Source organism: Pleurodeles waltl, chromosome 5, assembly GCF_031143425.1.
Source record: "Pleurodeles waltl isolate 20211129_DDA chromosome 5, aPleWal1.hap1.20221129, whole genome shotgun sequence".
Classification (NCBI taxonomy): Eukaryota; Metazoa; Chordata; class Amphibia; order Caudata; family Salamandridae; genus Pleurodeles; species Pleurodeles waltl.
In genome coordinates, this window is record NC_090444.1 from 1,282,595,730 (window position 1) to 1,282,611,369 (window position 15,640).

Here is a 15,640-nt window from a genome sequence, read left to right on the forward strand (position 1 = left end):
AAGAAATTGGAAATCCGAACCGTGGTATTAACTCTCTAAGCAACAGCTTTGCTACTGTGAGACTGTCATTCCTACGTGTGGGGTATGCTTCAATCCAATGACTAAACACACACACAATCACCAGCACGTACTTCAATCCACCACATGCAGGCATCTCAATGAAATCTAGCTGCATTCTTCTGAATGGTCCTTCTGCTCTTCCAGTGTGGCTCAAATTCACCACTGTCCCTTTTCCCACATTCAGTTGCTGACAGATTACACATCGATAACATACTGCTTCTGCTGCTTGTCTGAACTTTGGATTAAACCAATCAACCTTAAACAACCTAACCATGGCATCTCTTCCAATATGTGCTTGGCCGTGATAGTAACAGGCCATCTGAGTCAACAAACTGTTTGGCAGCACCATCTGACCCTCTTTGGAGACCCAAATCTCGTCTGGTCATTGAACGCATTTTAACTTTACCCAAAGCTTTTTCTTTTCCTTGTCTGCATTTTCCTGCAATGTTTTAAATTTTTCTAGGGTGTCAATTATTTTCAAAGCAAAACTTGCACAGTTATTTTCTTCTTCAGGCATTAATTCCCACTTGTCTTTGAATGATTTACAGTGCAATGCGCAAAACCTTGCGACTTGATCCACACATCCATTTCCCAAGGAAATGTAATCCTGTGTCTTTTGATGTGCACTACATTTTACCACAGCAATTTCTTCAGGTAAATGAATTACGTACAACAACTCCTTGATTCAGTCGCCATTTCTTACTGGGGTTCCAGTAGAGGTCATAAAACCTCGCTGCGACCACAAATGGCCAAAATCATGAACAATTCCAAATCCATATTGACTATTGGTATAGATTGTGACTCTTAATCTTGCAGAAACATAGCAAGCTCTAGTAAGAGCTACTAATTCTGCCACTTGTGCAGAATACACACCTGGAGGCAATGAAGCTTTTAATGTGCCTGTGATTGTGCACACGGCATATCCTGCCCTCAGTGTGCCTGTTCCATCTCTGAGACACGAAGCATCAACAAAGACAATTTGGTCATTTTCTTCTAAACGTGTGTCTCTAATATCAGGCCTTGGTTTTGTACACAGCTCAGTCATCTCAAGACAATCATGCTCAAATCTTCCTCTTTTTCAATTTCAGCTGTGTCACTTGGAAGCAAAGTCTCTGGATTCAGCACTGTACATCTTTTCAATGTTACATTTGGAGCACCTAATAAGCTTGTTTCATACCTTGTCAGTCTTGCTCCCGTCAAATATTGTGTTTTCGTCCTTGTCAGTAAAATCTCAACAGAGTTGTACCATTACAGTCAAAGGGTATCCCATGATTACCCCCTCACATTGGGAAAGACTTTGACCAACTGCGGCTACTGTGCGCAGACAACCTGGTAAAGCTGCTGCAACCGGGTCCAAGGTAGCTGAAAAATAGGCTACTGGGCGATAAGCACCTCCATGGACCTGTGTCAAGACAGACAAAGAACAAGCATCACGTTCATGAGAAACCAATGTGAAAGGCTTTGTGTAATCAGGCATTCCCAACACTGGAGCTCTGCACAGACTCTCTCTCAGCTCAGTGAATGCTTTCATCTGGTCCTCATCTAGGGTAATGGGATCTGTAACTTCCTTATGTGTCAATTGCTGCAAGGGTTTGGCAATTCCAGCAAAATTTGGAATCCACTGTCTGCAGTACCCCACAATTCCCAGAAACATTCTGACATCTCTCTGTGAAGTCGGGGGTCTTCTCTGCAGAATCATAGTAATCCTCTCCCTGGAAATTCTTCTCAATCCTTTCTCAATCTGGTGTCCCGAACATTTCACTGACTTTTGGCAATTCTGCAATTTCACAGCTGAGACCTTATGTCCAAATTCTCCCAAATGATTCAACAGGGCAATCGAGTCATGTTTACACTCGTCCCTCGTTCTGGATGCGATTAGCAAATCATCACTGTATTGCACGAGAGTTGGTTGGCATGGCAATTCCAATGACTCCAGGTTCTTTTTCAAGATCTGATTAAACAGTGATGGTGACTCCGTATACCCTTGTGGAAGTCTGCACCAGCTGTAGACTCTTTCTAGGAATTTGAAACTAAAAAGAAACTGACTATCCTCATGAAGAGGCACAGAAAAGAATGCTTGTGACAGATCTCCCACTGTGAACTACTCTGCATCGCCACGAATCCAAAACAGTATCACTGCTGGATTGGGCACTACCGGACAACATTTAGCCACCATGTCATTCACTTTTCGCAGGTCTTGTACAACTCGTACTTTCCCACATGGTTTTTTCAAACCCATTATCCGGGAATTACATGGGCTGCTCAGCACTTCTTTCTAAACTCCTTTTATTAAAAAGTCTCCAATTATTTGTGCCACTTTCATTAAGACATCCTGTGCCATGTTGTATTGTGGAAGCTGCGGGAACACTGCATTCGGCTTCAAAGTGATCTTAATCGACTCCACCCCTCTAATTAGACCTACCTCCTTTCCCATCAAATCCCAGACCTCTTCCTTCACCGTTCCCTACAAGTCTGCATGCAATTCTTTTACAGTAAACATTGGGAAAAACTCAATCAACCGGTATTCTCCATGGGCAATGTTAACCATCATTTCAATTGTCTGTTCTTCTTCATCATCACGATTTGTCTGGACTTCTTTCCCAGTGTCCGAACAATTAATGAAACATGTTATCTTGCACAGTAAGGGGGTCATTACAACCCTGGTGGTACAAGACTGCCAGGGCTGTTATGACGGAAGCACCGCCAACAGGCTGGCGGTGCTTCGCAGGTCATTACGACCGCGGCGGAAGCGCCGTGGTCACACCGCCGGGGCTGGCAGTTTCCCGCCACAATGGCCCCGGCGGTAGTAATCCGCCAGGGCAGCACTGCCCAGGGGATTACGAGTCCCGCTACCGCCAGCCTTTTCCTGGCGGTTTGAACCGCCAGGAAAAGGCTGGCGGTACGGGGAGTCCCGGGGCCCCCTGACAGGGCCCCGTGCAGCTTTTCAGAAAAGCAACTGCACCCGTCGCACAGCCGCAACACCGCCGGCTCCATTTGGAGCCGGCTCCTGTGTTGTGGCCGAGATCCCCGCTGGGCCGGCGGGCGGAACCTAGGTTTCCACCCGCCGGCCCAGCGGGGATCTCCAAATGGCCGCGGCGGGGGTGCGGCCACATTGGCGGCCGCCCGGCGGTCCGATCTTCGTAATGAGGGCCCAAGTCTCTTCCCAATAAGGATACGGGACTTGAATTGCACACCACAAATCTATGCAATCCTTGATAATTTCCAATTTCGACCTGCACTGGTTCTGTGATTGGGTTGGTCAACTGTCTATTTTCCACCCCCACAACTTGAACTGTCCTGCCTGAAAGAGGTAGATTTGGGACTTCTATGCTTCTTACTGCAGAGCGCGTAGCTCCTATATCAACCAAGAATGAGACCTTGTAACCCATCACTTCCCCTTCACAAAAGGCCCTCTCTGATCTACTTCTAGGGAAGCGGCAAGCATACAAGCGCCTTCATCTAAACTGTCACTCATACATTCTTCGTCATTGTAAAATGGAAACTGATGCACTGTGTTATTACTATTGTCTTTTCTTTGACCTGTGACCTTCTAAGTAAGCATCACCTGTTGCTGCTCCATCGGGGCTTGAGGTATCTGCATTTGCTGTCTAGGTACCATGGGGACCTGCTGCTGTGCTGGTTGCAATTGGGCAAATTGTACACGCGACATCTGCATTTGCTGCAACATTAGGAATAAATCCTTTCATTCTTGGGACTTTCACAGTTTGAAATGTACTGACGTCACCTTGCTGAACCACACCATCCTGTGCCAACAACAGGCACTCCCGCTTCCAGTGTCCCACGTTTCCGCACAAATGACACGGTAACATCTTTTTCATCCCTTGCATGTCATTCTGAACAACCACAGTCCCTAAGTCTGGACCACGCATCATGTCCATTCCACGCCCTCTACCCCTCACTTGAGGCTGAAACATAACAGCTTTCTGCTGCGGCGGCATAGTCGGTACTATAGGTCCCTGTACTCCTGTTTGAGCTGCCTTTATTTGCATCACCATCGCCTTCTCTTTCAACTTTTTCTGTTTCAATTCAATTTCGTCACTACAGTATTTTGCATATTGCAACACCTCATCAGTCGGCTTTGCTTGCCAGCAAATTAAATGACTCTTAATCATCTGCCCTACCTCTGGTTTCAAACCTTCAACAAACCTAAACACAAAATGCAACATGTCCTGTCCTCGGCTCAAATGCTTCCCTACCACTGTACTCCTTAAATGCTTTCAACAATCTTTCATAGTAGGTATGTATTGATTCTTTAGACTCTTGAACCGTCCTATCAATCCGCTGCCAATAAATGTCTTTGGGAGAAATCCTTGTCTTCAGAAACTCAATCATCTTATAATAATTTTTCATTACCTCAGGTGAAGGTGCACCTGTTACTTTATCCCTTTCCGGTACACCTGTTGGCCAGTCTACTGCTCTCTTACACTCAACCCACAAGTCTGCTGGTACCACTATCTCCAATAGCTTGTTCAAGTCTTCCCACAAACATTTGGAAAGCTTCACAAATCTCTCTGTCTGTTGACACCACTCAACCGGCTTCTCCCTTCATTTTGGATAATCATTTTTAAATGACAATATATCACTCCGGTTCCATGGAACATAAACAAACAGCCCTCCTGGAATTTCTCTGATTGGAAGCATCTTAACCGATTCTCCCTTGTCGACACGTTCAGCCCCTTCATGTGAATCTCGTTTTCGTTTATCTTTTTTCTTTGTCCATCTACCTTTCCACTTCTCTAATATTCCCCAAATCTGTGCACTCTGCAGCAATTCTCTCAAGTGTACCTTCATTCCTGATGATCTTATGTGTTCGAAATCCTTTGCTTCAAAATCTAATCTGTAACTGCGTTTCAAATGCTTCGTTTTCTCAATGTCAATATCATGCTTTTCTGCTAGCTCTGCTAATTTCTAATGTATTTTACTCACTTCTCTTGTAATCTTTGGGCACAAATACCTCAGCTCTTCTTCTGTGTAAGATTCTAATCCGTTCACACCCATTGTTCCCTCAACTAATTCTGTTGCTTCTATATTCAGCCTCACACGATTAATCTGATCTTCCCCCTTGGATGCATTTTGAGGAGTGTTTAGACTGTCTAGCCACTCACTCAATTGCTGAGCTGAGAATCCCAGCAATGAGATGTTACTTGCATTTGGCACTGGTATCTGTTGCATCACTGCACCTGAAGCTTGCGGTGTCAAAAGTTTCAAACTCTGATTCGCATTCGGCCATTCATTGCATCCGGAAGTGCTACGAGTGGACTAAGATCCATTGAAAGTCTGTCCTGTAGATGACATCCTCTGCACAGGATCACTCACTCCCCTCCACACGAGACTGTGTGACATTTCATTCTGCTCCCCTGCGTCTGATTTCTTTTGTGCAAATAGGGGTACCGCAGGACCAACAGTAATTGGTAACGTTATTGCATCTCAAGCTGCCCTAACACTTGCACCTTGCGGGAATGTTACCCCCACTGCCTTATTCATAACTTGTGTAATATCTGACTGCGTTCCTGTCAGTGGTGTAAATTTCGGCAAACCCTGCACTTGCGCTGAGGGCAATAACATTATTGTCGGGTCTGTCTGAACCAGCATTGGCTTCAGGAGCACTTGCTCCCTTGGCACCATTATGTTCGAGACTGTCTCTAGGACTGGCACATCTGGATAAATTCTCTGCACCAAAGGTGGATATATCTGCACTTGAACTACAGTAGTAGTTCCTGCATTAGGTGTACTCTGTACTACCCCCAGTATTTGTCTGCCTTCTGCCTGTACAGCTCCCTCAGCTCCCTGGGCTTGTGCTGGAGCAGCTGTAGTTTCAGCAGCATTAGTGCCTGGACCCCCAAATAGGTTGTTAAAGGTGGAGGTCGGTCTCTTAACAGCTACGTAATGACATCCTCAACATCAGAATCGTCATTATCCATATAAGACATTCTTTTTTTCTTTCTTCCTCCACTCTCATCCTCTTTAGCACTATTTCCTTCTCTGCCTCATCTCCCTCCGTAATTGCAGGAAATAATTTGACATCCTTTAATGTCACTGCTCTCCATCTTTTTTGTTCCCAATCCCATCTAGCTTTGGCTAGTGATTTCTTTACTCGCTTCATCCTCCTTTTGAACTTCATCTCTTGTTGCTGTCTGGCTACTAGCTCCCACACCGCTAAAGCTTCAAACTGTGCTGATCTCTGTAATGGCTTCATATCATATAATGACATTCGCAATTGATCCAAAATTCTCAAATTAAACGTTCCATGCTCCGGAAACACTAAAGACCCTTGGTTTTTCGTTAGCTTGCACCATTGTTTCAACCACAAACACGGTGCTACACCTCGCTCCTCCATCAAAATATAAGCAGGAGTATTTTCCGGTGGGGTCACCTCCCCCACTGATGCCTTAATGTAAGAATCACCCTTCATCGCACTTCTGAATGCCTTGAAAAACTTAATTTTATCTGTTCTGTTTACTTCAATTCAATAATGAAATGGCTTTTACTCCTGAGATTCCCTTCACCCGCTTTCTCAACCAATTGCCTCTTACGGACGGTTGGCAATCCGCTTGCGACTCTTCTCACTAACCAACCTATCCCAGTGCTGCACAACCTGACGTCACACTCACACACAGCAGCTGACAAAGTCTAGCGGCTCGTCCGCCTAAACTCAACTCACACAACTAATGCAAATTATTGTGAGCACCTTTAACCAAATAATAACTAAAATAAACCTGCTGGTTTACTACAGGAAGGGACACAATTGCTTCAGAGACCTTACAGATTTTCACTAATGGCTCTTTTTGCTCATGTAGCTATTCCTCTTTCTCAGTCTCCCACATTCGTAAGCAAAATTCGACCCACGAATTTTAACTCTCAACTGATCAATGGGTCTGTCCTGGTGCACACAGAACTCACCAAATCTTAGTCAAAATTTCTTTTACTCAATTATCACACACACCGATTTGTTGACCACGCCCGATCAACCTACTAAACCAGACAGATTACAACACATATAACCCAGTGTCTCCCACACTTGTCAATATACTCCACGCAGGGTCCGTACATCACCAACAACCACATGGATAATTTTTTAGCACATGGCGCCACACACATATGAAGTTTGACGACTTCCCTACTCTCATACCACGGAGTACGCACACGCCTACTAACCTCAACTAGAGTACACAGACTACCTACTTTACCTCACATACTTCACAATTCACCTGCAGTTTGCTTAAGCCTGTGCAAGAGCAACCTACCCCTTTCACATTATCACAAAATATGCCGAGAACATACCTGACTTACTGGCAGGATCCAGGTTCTGGAAAAGTCATTTCTGGACTTAAGTGGACATCATCTTTGCTACAATTACCATTTCAGAAAAACAAAATTCAAACCTCATAAAAATACGAACAACTAACCCTAACTTAGACTAGTACCATAACCAGTAATAACCACATAACTAGTTCCCCAAGGAAACTAACCATCAAGCTGCTACCAAATACTGATAGCGCACCCGGTCCTTAGTAAGCAAACTTACAAGGGGACGCATACAGGTTGATGGACCTTTTGAATCGCATGGAGTATCCTAGTCATGCAGTGATCACTGAACCAATATTCAACATAAAAAAACAAGATAAACACTTTAAGGAACCACAATAGAAAGCATATAATCAGAAATAACCATTACTCGTGGAAAGGATTAACAAGTTGTATACCTTATTGTTAGAAATTGGGTTTTTGGTTGGCAGTCAGGTTACCCTCTGTCCAAGCAAGAACCCTCACTCTAGTCAGGGTAAGTCACACACAATCCAATATTATCCTGTGCCCACCCTCTGGTAGCTTGGCACGAGCAGTCAGGCTTAACTTAGAAGGCAATGTGTAAAGTATTTGTGCAATAAATCATACAATAACACAATATAGTACCACAAAAATACACCACACAGTGTTTAGAAAAATATATAATATTTATCAGGATAGTTGTAGGTCAAAACGAATAAAGATGCAATGTGAAATTATGGAGATATCACTGAAAAGTGATATAAAGTGTCTTAAGTCTTTAAAACGCCAACAAAGTCTCTTTCAAGCACAAAGTACCTGGTTTAAAGTGGAAAATCTCTGCAAAGGGCCGCAGAAGAAGAGATAGTGGAAAAATTGTGTGTGCGTCGATTTCTCCCCTGCACACACGGACTTGCGTCGTTATTTTTCACGCGGGGAAGTCGTGCGTCGTTTTCCGGCACGCGGACAGTCTCTTTCTGTGGGTCACGGGATTACCAGATGTCCCGGGGTCTGTGCGTGGATTCTTCGGCTTGTTTTCCGGCTGCTCGTCATTCCGGGAGGCTGTGCGTGGAATTCTCGGTCTCACGGGAGGCGTCGCGTCGATTTCCCCTCTGGAAGTCGGGCGCCGTTGTCCTAGTGAGGCCGTGCGTCAAAATTCCGGTAGCCCCAAAGGTGTCGCGTCGGTCAACGTCGGTGTGCGGCGATTTTCTCGCTGCGGAGCAAACCGTGCGTCAAAATTTTCCGCGCATGAAGAGTCCAAATGAAAAAGAGAAGTCTTTTTGGTCCTGAGACTTCAGGGAACAGGAGGCAAGCTCTATCCAAGCCCTTGGAGAGCACTTTTACAGCCAGACAAGAGTTCAGCAAGGCAGCAGGGCAACAGAAAGGCAGCAGTCCTTTGTAGAAAGCAGTCAGGTGAGTCCTTTAGGCAGCCAGGCAGTTCTTCTTGGCAGGATGCAGGTTCTGGTTCAGGTTTCTTCTCCAGCAAGTGTCTGATGAGGTAGGGCAGAGGCCCTGTTTTATACCCAAATGTGCCTTTGAAGTGGGGGAGACTTCAAAGAGTGGCTAAGAAGTGCACCAGGTCCCCTTTCAGTTCAATCCTGTCTGCCAGGATCCCAGTAGGGGGTGTGGCAGTCCTTTGTGTGAGAGAAGGCCCTCCACCCTCCCAGCCCAGGAAGACCCATTCAAAATGCAGATGTATGCAAGTGAGGCTGAGTACCCTGTGTTTGGGGTGTATCTGAGTGAATGCACAAGAAGCTGTCACCCAAGCCCAGCCAGACGTGGATTGTAAGGCACAGAAAGATTTAAGTGCAAAGAAATGTTCACTTTCTAAAAGTGGCATTTCTAGAATAGTAATATTAAATCCAACTTCAGCAGTCAGCAGGATTTGGTATTACCATTCTGGCCATACTAAATATGACCTTCCTACTCCTTTCAGATCAGCAGCTACCACTTCAATACTGTATGAGGGCAGCCCCAATGTTAGCCTATGAAGGGAGCAGGCCTCACAGTAGTGCAAAAACGAATTTAGGAGTTTTACACTACCAGGACATGTAAACTACACAGGTACATGTCCTGCCTTTCACCCACACAGCACCCTGCTCTAGTGGTTACCTAGGGCACACATTAGAGGTGACGTATATGTGGAGAAGGGGGAGGTTTAGGCTTGGCAAGTACTTTTAAATGCCAAGTCGAGGTGACAGTGAAACTGAACACACAGGCCTTGCAATGGCAGGCCTGAGACAAGGTAAAGTGGCTACTTAAGTGGATGGCACAACCAGTGCTGTAGGCCCACTAGTAGCATTTAATCTACAGGCCCTAGGCACATATAGTGCACATTACTAGGGACTTATAAGTAGATTAAATAGTTCAATCAAGTATGATCCAAGGTTACCATGTTTAAAGGGTGAGAGCATATGCACTTTAGCACCGGTTAGCAGTGATAAAGTGCGCAGAGTCTAAAAGCCAGCACAAACAGTGTCCAAAAAATGGAGGGAGGCAGGCAAAAAGTAAGGGGTGACCACCCTAAGGCTGTCAGGTCTAACATGTGTCCCCCCCAGCTGAAAGTGGGGAGAGCTACCTGACCTCCTGGGGGCTCTCATTGCTAAGGCGGAAGTATCTGGAGAGACCATCAGCATTGGCGTGGTCAACCCCTGGGCAGTACTCCACTGTAAACTCCATCCCCTGTAGGGAAATGGACCACCTCAAGAGTTTAGGATTTTCACCCCTCATCTGCATGAGCCATCTGAGGGGCCTGTGGTCTGTCTGAACCCAGAAGTGAGTCCCAAACAGGTATGGCCTCAGCTTCTTCAGTGCCCAGACCACAGCAAAAGCTTCTCTCTCAATAGCACTCCACCTCTGTTCCCATGGTAATAACCTTCTGCTAATAAAGACTACTGGTTGGTCTAGGCCCTCCTCATTTAGCTGTGCTAGGACCGCCCCTATGCCATGCTCTGAAGCGTCTGTCTGCACGATAAATTCCTTGGAGTAGTCAGGGCCTTGAGCACGGGGGCCGTGCACATGGCTTCCTTCAGAGAGTCAAAGGCTTTCTGACAAGCCTCTGTCCAATTCACCAACCTAGGTTGCTTCTTGGAAGTGAGTTCTGTCATGGGTGACACAATGGTACCATAGCCCTTGACAAATCTGCGGTAGTATCCTGTGAGGCCTAAAGAGGCTCTCACCTCAGTCTGTGTTCTAGGTGGTTGCCAGGCCTTGATAGTTTCAATCTTGTCCTGGAGTGGCTGCACCTTGCCACCACCCACTAGGTGTCCCAAGTACACCACGGAACCCTGCCCAATCTGGCACTTACTAGCCTTGATGGTCAGGCCTGCCTGTTGCAGGGCCTGAAGCACCTCCTTGAGGTGGAGCAGGTGTTCCTCCCAGCTGGAACTGTAGACAGCTATGTCGTCCAGGTAGGCTGCACAGAAGGCATCCTTGCCAGCTAGAACCCTGTTAACCAACTGTTGGAAGGTAGCGGGGCATTTTTCAACCCAAATGGCATAATCCGGAACTTGTAACGGCCATCAGGTGTGGAAAATGTGGATCTCTCTTTAGCCCCCTCAGTCAAGGCGATCTGGCAGTACCCTGAAGTAAGATCAAACGTACTCAGGAACTTGGCAGCGCCCAGTCTGTCAACAAGCTCATCAGCTCGGGGATGGGGTGAGCATCAGTCCGTGTGACTGAGTTGAGACCCCGGTAGTCCACACAGAACTGGAGTTCTGGCTTTGCACCTGGGGCTGGCCTTCACCTTATCCGATAACCTGTAAATTTTGTTCTTCACAGGGAGACTGTCACCTGTGTCAATGTCATGAACACAGAGGTGGGTCAGTCCAGCAGTAAGGGAGAACGGGGGGAGAACTGCTCCAACAGCTCATAGCAGTCTCCTCTCTGGTTTAGAGTCAGGTAGTCAGAGAGAATGACACCTTTCACTGACCCATCACCTTCTTGGGCAGAGAGGAGGTCGGGGAGAGGTTCACTCTCCTCTTCCATTCCTTCATCTGTGACCAGAAGCATGTTGATTTCAGACCTCTCAAAATGAGGCTTCAGTCGGTTGACATGGAGCACCCTTAGGGGGTTCCTAGGGGCTTGGAGGTCCACTAAGTAAGTGGCCTCCCCTTTCCGCTCCTTTACTTCAAATGGTCCAGACCAGCGGTCCTGGAGAGCTCTAGGCTCTACTGGCTCCATTACCCACACTTTGTCTCCAGGTTGAAACTCTACCAGGGTGGCCTTCTGGTCATACCAGCGTTTCATTACCTCTTGAATGGCCTCAAGGTTACTTTTGGCCTCTTTCCAGAAGCGGGTCATCTGGTTGCGGAGGGCCAACATGTAGCTGACCACATCCTGAGGGGGTGCCTTTGGAGCTTTCTCCAACCCCTCCTTGACAATGCTTAAGGGTCCCCTGACAGGGTACCCATAGAGAAGCTCAAAGGGACTGAACCCTACCCACTTCTGTGGTACCTCTCTGTAAGCAAAGAGAAGGCATGGTAAGAGGACGTCCCACTTACGCCTCAGGGCCTCAGGGAGGCCACCAATCATGCCTTTCAAGGTCTTGTTGAATCTCTCCACAAGACCATTAGATTGGGGGTGATAGGGTGTGGTGAACTTGCAGGTTACACCACACGCATCCCACATAGACTTCATGTATGCAGACATGAAGTTAGTGCCTCTGTCAGACACTATCTCCTTTGGGAATCCCACACGGGTAAATATCCCCATCAGATTTCTGGTCACCACCGGTGCAGTTACGGTCCTCAGAGGGATTGCCTCTGGGTAACGGGTGGCATGGTCCACCAAAACCAGGATGAACCTGTTGCCTAGGGCAGTTTTGGGGTCCAATGGACCAACAACGTCGATGCCCACCCTTTCAAAGGGGGTGCCAACGACAGGAAGTGGAATCAGGGGGGTCTTAACCCTTTTTCCTGTTTTACCACTGGCCTGGCAGGTAGGGCAAGATCTACAGAACGTATCTGGGTTTGTCCTTATTCTGGGCCAATAAAAGTGGGTGACAAGCCTGGCAAAGGTCTTGTCTTGCCCCAAATGTCCTGCCAGGGGAATGTCATGAGCCAGACCCAGTAGGAAGGTTCGGTAACACTGGGGGACCGCCAGCGCATGCGCTGCCCCAATGGCCGGAACCTTAGGCTCACTGTAGAGGAGATCATTCTCCCAAAATACGTGGTGATCGCCAGAGGCTTCACCTGCTGCCTGGGCTGAGGCTTGCTTCCTCATACCCTCTAGAGTGGGACATTCTTTCTGCGCCTTGCAGAATTCCTCCCTGGTGGGTCCATCCTCAACTTGCCAGCCAGCTCAGTTAGATCACCTAGGGTGGCAATGTCTTCCCCAGTTGGCTCGGGAGCCTCCTCCTCAGGAACCCCGTCAACCACTGCGGGAACTTCTGGGACTGGTTTCCCGCGCCCCTTGCCTCTCCTCTTGGCAGTTCTTTGGGCCATTGTTCCAGGCTCCAGACGCCCTTGACTTCCCTCTCAGTCAGCCATGGACTGTGTGGTCATGCAGACCCACTCAGGTAACCCTAACATCTCCAGGTGAGATCTGAGCTCTACTTCTTTCCAAGCAGTATGCTCAAGATCATTGCCTAACAGACAATCTACAGGCATGGCAGGACTCACAGCTACTTTCAGAGTACCAGAGACCCCCCCCCGCCCACTCAAAGGGAACCAGAGCCAACGGTAGTTGACTCTCACGATTGTCAGTGACTCTGACCTGGTGGAATGTATTAGAGACTATCTGCTCTGTTGACACCAGCTGACTCTTGATAGGAGTCATACTGGCTCCTGTGTCACGCAGAGCCTCCACCTTTTGCCCATCAGTGGTGACCCACTGCCTGTACTTGGAAGTATTTTGGGGCATGTGGGCTTTGGGCACCATTTCTCCTTCTCCCAGGAACACTAGGGAAATCTCTACCTGTTCCCCAAAGCTATCTGGGTCCATCTCCCCACCGACGCTACACTAGTCAACCCCGGTGTCGGTCCAGTAGTGGACGGTGCCCTCTTGGAGCACTGGGGGTCGCCTTTATAGTGACCATATTGGTAGCACTCTAAGCATTTGGGGTTGGATCTCCCTGATTTATCATAAGTCCCTGGCTTTTTCCCAAATCTGGAAAAGGAATGGTTGCCACCCCCTCCCTGGGAATTCTTTTGGGGGCCTTTGGAGAGTTCCTTATCTGTAAGTTTATCTCCCCCCTCTTTCTTCTATTGGGAACCCTGACCACCTTTGTGGGTGTCCCCCCCAGGTACCTTTTTGGATACTCTGGTGCTAACCCAGAGTTCTGCCTCCTCAGCAAGCTTCCTGGGATCAGTCAGCTTACTATCTACCAAGTGCTGGCGCAACTCTGTAAAAGTAATATTGAGCATATGCTCTCTCACAATCAAGTCATATAACCCTTTATAATTATCTACTTTGTTGCCCCGCAACCATCCATTCAGTGCCTTACTGGAAAAGTCAAAGAAATCTACCCATGTTTTTTTTTTTTAAAGATCTCTTTTATTGCTTTATAATTGCATGAAAACGCATACAGAACAAAATAACTTCCCATCTTTTTGTGTCCCTCCCTCCCCTTCCCTCTTCCCTTTTGCACTTTCCATCAATTATATAAAGGTGTTTGTTCGGTTCACAAATGAATTACTTATTTGGTCTCTTGTACAATCTTCAACAGGAATATCTTAGTCAGCTATACATGATCTGGTTCTGATAAATTTGCCTCTACATCAGAGTTAGAAGTGTCGGGTGTTCTAAAATTGTCCAGTATTGTGTTCCAATGCTGAGCATTGTCTCTAGTTCCTAGGCCCCTGAGTGTTTCCCTTAGTAGTACTGTCCCTTCAATTTCCGCCCACTTAATTAATGCATTTCTCCAACGATTTATCTGTGGGCCCTTCGGGTCTTTCCAGTGTGAGGTTATTTCTCTCCTTGCTAGTATCAGGGCCAGGTCTATGAATCGGTTTGTAATTTTATGCTTGCTAGGGCGAGGGAAATCTCCCAAAACCGCCACCATGGCTGATCGGGGTAATGTTCTGCCCGTGCAAGTGGAGAGTGCCTCAATTATCCCCGTCCAGTATTCCCCGATTAGTGGGCAACTCCAGAGCATGTGCAACAACTCTGCTGTTAGTTCTGCACATCGAGGGAAGCTGGCATTTTCTGCACCATAAATCTTTGATATCATATAGGGGGTTAGGTAAGCCCTGTGAAAGACATATAAGTTTATTCATTTAAACCTGGCATTTCTGGAAACTGTATATATGTGTGCGGTTATTCTTGTCCACTGTGCATCATCTATTGTAACCTCTAGTTCCCCCTGCCATTTGGTCCTAAGTTTATTTAAGGGAAGAAATATGCTGGTTAGTAAAGATGTATATATCCTTGATATCAACCTCCCTTGGTCTCCTATAGTGCATATTTGGTCACAGGTAGTATGTCAGGGGGGTTCTTCTAGTCCTGTGCCCCATTGTCTACGAAGAGTTCTGGCAATTGCGTTAAAGGTTAGGAACAGCCCTGGTGGTAGCTGGAACCTTTCCTGCAGTTCCGCATAGGAGCACAGTTTCCCATTATTATATAGAGCCCCTATGGTGTCAATCTGAAGTGCCATGAGATTGGGTGATACCCCTTATCACGTGATTTCCTGGGACGGCTCCCATACAGATCAGGGGGGCCTCTGGTGAGTACGGTGTTCTGGTTGTGTTCGTTTTAGGTATTGTTCCCAGCAGTGACGCAATGCCTCCCATTCTATCGGAAGTGGTTTATTCTGTTTCTTGGGGTTTAGTAGAATGCTCAGAATTCTATCTCGGGAGCAGTGAAGAGGGTCTCTCAGTGCTTCCCCCACTGGGGGTGCTCTAATGAATCGCGCTAGCCATTGGAGTTGGCTCGCCCAATAGTATAATTCAAAGTCAGGAACGGCCAAACCACCCTCTGCTGTTGTTCTCTGGAGGGTGCGCAATGCTATCCTTTGTCTGTTGGTTCCCCATATAAATCCTGTAATCAAGGACGAAATTGTTTTAAATACCACCCTCGTTATATGGTTGCGAAGTAATATAACACTCTAGGTAATACTATCATCTTAATCAGTGCAACTCTCCCAGTGACCGCTAGTGGAAGTGTCTGCCAGAATACCATGCTGTTTTTGATACTCCTAATCGTGCTCTGTATGTTCCCTTCTAGTAGATCCTCAGCGGAGTGATAGATATTAACCCCTAAGTATTTGAATGTGGATGGGGACCATGGGAGACCCCGATTGTCCATTGGTTCTTTGATACCCCTAGTAACTGGAAAAATGGACGACTTCCCCCAGTTT